Genomic DNA, 6,238 nt, shown 5'->3' on the forward strand with positions numbered 1-6,238 from the left:
CATCGGTCGTGGATGCTTTAGCCGAGATTCCTCCATTGCAGGGGGTCTTGTGCGCCTCCTTCCAGCAACTCCTGCAGCCAAGTTGGTGGCAAATGCATTGCTCTGGTGGACCGCATCGGTGAGGCAGAGAGGTGGGGTCTTGTCGTCTGAGCAGCCCAGGACCTCCATACACACTGCCCAGGCTTTTACCCCAGAGAGGCCGCTTTGGTGATGCTAAGGCAGCAGAAAGAACGCAGCAGGCAGCAGCAACAAGTTACTGCTCTCTGCAGCTACAGCAGGCACTATGATCATCAGGAATTTGTCTTCACCTCCAGAGGTGCACTCCATTGCCTCTCGAGACAGACGGACACCAACGACGACAACTCTGAGCAGCGCCATCTGAAAACGAAAGGCGTATTCTCCTTGCTTTAGAAATGCCAGCCTGTGTTCAGTACAGCATCCTATCTCAGCATGCATTTGTGCTTGTGCAATGGAACTTCCCTCCCCACCTTATGCCACCCGCCCCCACCCAAAAAAAAACCTGCTTTCGTCCCTTTAAGTGCCCTATTTCCAGTTCTGTGGCAGTTCCAGTTGCTACATGAAACCATAGCAACCCAAAAGTTCTGTAACTATGGGAACCTTGTGCTTTGTGTGTTGTCTAAGACCCAACTGCTACCACAATGTAAGTCCACAGGCAAGAGGTCCCACCAATGGGGAGTACGTAGGAACACAGGATGCTTGCCCTATACCAAGTCAGGACCATCAGTTCATGTAGCTCAATATTGTCTACACTGACTGGCAGGGTTCTCATGTGGCAGCAGTTTGCGTGATGAAGGCCATGGAAGCCAGGGAAAGATTTTTGGTTGACTAGGATAAGGTCCCTTTTTCGTCTCCATAATTTGTCTATATTGTACCTTTTTATCTGATGAAGCCATTGTGAAGGCTATTTGTAATAAATTTTAACATTATTATGTAGATATATGTGTAAAGGCTTAGTCCTCACAATAAACTTTATTCTGATTCTGACTGGCAGGGTCTCAGGGTTCTCTCTCAACTCTACTTTGAGACACCGGGGATTGAACCGGGGACCTTCTGAATGCAAGACAGATGCTCTGCCACTGAGCTATGGCCCTTCACCTTTCCAGGGACCCTCCTAGCAAGCCAACCCATGCCTCCACCTATGAATAATGTTACAAAAGTTGGGTGCTTCCTCCACTCTCTGGGCACTCACTCAGTGCCTGTGGCCCTTTGCAGAATTGAGACACGGCGGAGACAGCTGTAGCTTTAAGAAACATGATTTATTCACCTATTTACACCTTCTGTCTGCATGGAGGGAGTCCGGATCTTACAGCATGTTCATTTCAAGAGGGCCTGGTCCCCAACAGGTGTGCAGTCCAGGAGTCCAAGGCATCTCTGCCAGCCTACCTTCAGCCAACCTGCCCAAGATAGACCCCAGTCTTTCTTCCTCCTCCTTCTTCCCAGAACACCTTGCTAAAAACTCTCTTTTCCTGTCACCTCACACCCAGTTGCCCTGGCCAGCTTTCCACACACACCCCGACTCTGTTCACACCTTGGAGCAAAGGTGGAAAGGGCAATTCTCCTGCATTGCCAATGTCCCTCAGTGGCTCTATATTGTTTCTTAATAGTCCTCACCTGGCCAGGTCGTTTTGCATAGGCTAGCCCAGGAATTCCTCTGCAGCTTGTGTTTCCCCTTTCACATCCCAAATAAGCAAAATCCTGCCATTTATTTATTTCTAGGGTTTGGGGGGGGGGGTCACCCTCCCAAATCTATAACACCACCAGCAACAAAAACAGCTCTTAGATTGCCATCGCAGCAGCAGCAACATTGGCATTTCAATTCTCTCCCCTCCCTCTCTTTTCATGCTCTGATTATATACTTGTCAGGTCAATATAGCCCATCTGCTTTTTCGACGATTCTAGCTCTGCGCGCATTAAATTAAACTAGATTTGATCAGTTAATCTTCATCAAACATACAATCTATTCCCCCCCCCCTTTGCGGTACTCTGCAGAGTGAATTACCAAACCCTGACATGCTACTGATCCTCACGGGACAGCGGGAGCACATTTAATAATGCCAAATTAAACTTGTCTTTATTATCAACTATTATACGTGACAAAACAGGCAATTTGCTCTCCGTCTAATGCAGACCTCGGCTGAACTCGGCTGTGTTCCCTCCCACACTGGGGACATGATGGAGGTTTGTAAAGTTGTGGAACATCTGGAGGAACTGGGAAGTTTTTCGCCCTCTCTCGCGATCACACAACTCCAGAGGAAGAAAGCCACTTCTAGAATCCCTGAGAGCTGCTGCCAGTCTTGTGTAGACAATACTGAGGTAGATGGACCAATGGTCTGACTCAGTATAAGGCAGAATTTCTATGTTCCTATGATCGCCCATTTCAAGCCGGTGGGCAGACGCTTCAAAACACTTCTTCACACATTTACTTCAGGGACTCATTTCCAGAGCACGGTGCTGAGAGCCAGAAGAACTGGTTCCATTTTTTATGCGGTGCTCAGCAAAGTGTCCTCTACAGACCCCCTTCTTTGACAGTTGGCTCCTAACTGTGGGCTTTCGAAGCAGCAATGGACACAAGCCACCACAATGCCCTAGTGATGTGTGCTTGGAAAGTGAAACTGGTGTCCCTGCTGAGCCCCAGAGCACAGTGGGAAATTCAACACGGAGATTCAAAGACAACAGATTCCTGTTAAGGCCCATATTATATAACCAGTGTCCTCCTGATTCCTTATCAGCAAGTTTGACCATGTTCTTCAGTTTGGGGAGCCAGTTCTTCGGGGTTGCCCCTCCCAGTCATGACATCACTGCTCTCTAACCATACAGTAGAGAGACTCTGTTGGAAAGGACTATAGCTCAGAGGTAGAGCACATCTCTGACATAGAAAAGGTCTCTGGTTGCATGGCAAGGCATTGCAATCCCGCAGCCCCAACCCATTAAAGAAACCACATTGAATTGGACTGAAGAAGGCCACAACCATAGGAGTCAACTCCTAGGGGCCCCCACAAGAAAATATTTGAGGGGGCCGGGCCCCCACAAAGTTAATGGGCATTCCCTTTCAAGTGGGGTGTGTGCCATGCATCATGTGATTGATTATGGGGCGGGGCTAATAATAATAATAATAATAATAATAACAATAATTTATTTCTACCCCGCCCATCTGGCAGGGTTTCCCCAGCCACTCTGGGCAGCTTCCAATAAAAGGTTAAAAATACATTAAAACAACAGTTTAGAGAAGTTTAGAGAAGTTTTTAATGACTGTTGTTTTAATGTCAATGATTAAAACCGGCCCTTTCTTTGATACTGCTATACCCGTTTTTTGTTCTATCTCTGAAATTCGCTCTTTTTCCATATTCTTTACCATCATCTTTGTCTTGGTTTTATTCAGTCTTGGTTTTATTCAGACATACGAATTTTTCGACTTACGAATGAAAAAAGTGCCTGCACGCCTAAGAATTTTTCGACATTCGAAGGACATCCATTGCAGTTTTAGATGGGGTTTACTCGACTTACGAATTTTAGATGTGGTTTACTCGACTTACGAATTTTTCCGAATTTTTCGTTTCCAATGCATTCCTATGGGGAAATTGCTTTTTTCAACTTACGAATTTTTCGACCTACGAATGTGCATTAGGAACGGATTAAATTCGTTAAGTCGAGGTACCACTGTACTTCCCATTGACTCTGGGAATGAGTCCAGCCAGCTGGCCATGAAGTTTGAGAGCAGAGATTTGCCTGGCCGAAATGTCACTTTTGAGCATCTCGCCATGTCCCCAAAAAAGAGAGAGGAAATACATCACATATAAAGAGGACATAGATGCGCATAAAACCTGTGTACATTTGAATGCATGTACACATACCCATGCACAAGACACATCATATGGGGACTTCCAGCGAGGAAAAATGGTGTGTGCCACGGCAGCAAGCAGCTCCTGAAGCCAGCCAGAGCCAACTGCGCTACCAGGCTGGCTCCGGGCTGCTGAGGCTGCCACCGCCGCTGCCACTGTCAAAGGGGAAGCAGGGGCGTCCGGTGGTACAGCTCTCCTGCCACCTTCCCCCTTTGTTTTGACCGATCGCGGGAGGCTTGGGAGTCACGGGCGGGCGGCTGTTGCCCAGTTTTCTTAAAACCCTGTGCATTTTATGTTTCACAGGGTGTGAAAGAAGGGCTTTGCACCTTTATACAATATGCATGTGAGCCAGTGTGGTGTAGTGGTTAAGAGCGGTAGACTCGTAATCTGGGGAACCGGGTTCGCGTCTCCGCTCCTCCACATGCAGCTGCTGGGTGACCTTGGGCTAGTCACACTTCTTTGAAGTCTCTCAGCCCCACTCACCTCACAGAGTGTTTGTTGTGGGGGAGGAAGGGAAAGGAGAATGTTAGCCGCTTTGAGACTCCTTCGGGTAGTGATAAAGCAGGATATCAAATCCAAACTCTTCTTCTTCTTCTTGGGTCCAGGGTCTTTTGCCTCACCATCCCCACTATTGACTCCCTGTTGCTACTCAGCTTCAAAATAATAATAATAATAATAATAATAATAATAATAATAATAATAATGTGTCCCCAGATTCATTGAAAAAAATCTGGTAACCATACTCTATCTTCTTATGGGGCAAGCATTTGACCTTCATTTTGCAGCTACTTGACCACACTTAAACAACAACAACAAACAGCAGCTTCCACCCAGGCAGGGTTTCACCAATATCAGCATAGCCAGCCCCTCATTTTTAATGACCAAAGGCCCCATTTCCTTAGGTGTTACGTTACACACACCAGACATTGCAGAGAACGACCCACCACAAAAGGAAAGCTCCGTTTGGGGGGAATCTGAGGAGCCTCGGCATCAAAGGAGGTCAAAAGGCAAAGGAAATGCCAAGAGGGGTGATCCCAGCCTTAGTGCCTTATCAGCCAGCAGAAGGCTACACAATCTTTTAAACTGTAATTAAGCACCATCCATCCAAAGTTAAGCACACACCCCTCTTTAATTGCACTTCCCCCATATCATGCCCCATGCTGTGTGCTCTTAACAGTGACAAAGTTGAACACTCTGAAGGACCAAAATAATGTGATGCAGAATATCTGTGATCAAACTGGATGTCCCAAATCTCTCTCTCTCTCTCTCTCTCTCTCTCTCTCTGTCTATCTATCTCTTTCTCTCTCTCACACACACACACACACTTTCAAATTATTTAACTTGCGTAAACCACTTTGAGGTGGCGGCTGTTTTTGCAACCAAGCAGCATAAATGGCGCTTGCAGGATTTGCTCAGTTGATACAGCATGACAAGGGCAGGGTATAAATAATAAAAATAAAAATAATTAAATTATCAATCTCAGGGCCATGGGTTTGAGCCTAGGGCTGTGTCCGGGAACTGGGCAGGAAAACATTACCCAGGCGTATTTTTGGCGACTCGGCATAATGTCCAGCAAAACCCAGACGTATTGCAAGGGGGGCTAAATTTTTTTTTTTAAAGTCCAAAAACTCATATTTTTGGGTGAGATGCAACCTTGAGCAAAGAAAAACAACAACCCACCTTTGTCTGGATTTTCACTTCTGGGAATATGGCAACCACCCCACGTTGGACAAAAGATTCTTGCATTGCCAGGAGATTGGACTAGATGACCCTCATTGTCCCTTCCAACTCTACGATTCTATGATTCTTTCCTAGAGAGTTCAGGCCTGGCCTGCCTTCCCATAACTTTCCATAGCTGTTGCAGAAAACTTGTGGCTGCGGATACCCTCTCCTAGGACAGCTATGCTTCTCCCCACACCCTGCAGAGCAAAAGCCTTCAGCACATGTGTTGCAGTCAGGGAGCAGGGAGGGAGGGCATGTGCCTGCGAGGATTTGGGTGCTGATGCAAGCATCTCCCTGCCTGCGCATCCGCGCAACCTCGGAGGGTGTGCGAAATGCCGAGCGAGGCTGGGCTTTAAAACTGTCCGCCGTTCGGCCTGACTCAGAGGCCGGAGGCAAGCGAAGGCTTCTGAAGACCAGTTGCTTTGAGCCACAGGGAGAGAGAAAGAGAGTGCTCTCGTGCTTGTACGCCCTGCTGCTTTGCCAGGTTCCCAAAGGCATCTGGCTTGACGCGGTGAGAACAGGATGCATCCCTTCCAACATTTCTCAGATGAAATTAGGGGCGTTCTCGCCTGCATCGGTTTGCTTCTCCCGCGTCTGATCTCGCCGCACACACTGACGTCACGTACAGTGCAGGATTTACATATAAGCTAAGCAAG

General features: G+C 47.3%; 1 non-coding gene across 1 annotated transcript; it reads right to left on the reverse strand.

The window, feature by feature from the left end:
• Window positions 1-1,040: 1,040 nt before the first annotated feature.
• Window positions 1,041-1,112, reverse strand: TRNAA-UGC. Its single transcript has one exon. It is a non-coding gene; the product is annotated as a tRNA-Ala (tRNA).
• Window positions 1,113-6,238: the final 5,126 nt, after the last annotated feature.

This window comes from Lacerta agilis, chromosome 7 (assembly GCF_009819535.1).
Source record: "Lacerta agilis isolate rLacAgi1 chromosome 7, rLacAgi1.pri, whole genome shotgun sequence".
Classification (NCBI taxonomy): domain Eukaryota; kingdom Metazoa; phylum Chordata; class Lepidosauria; order Squamata; family Lacertidae; genus Lacerta; species Lacerta agilis.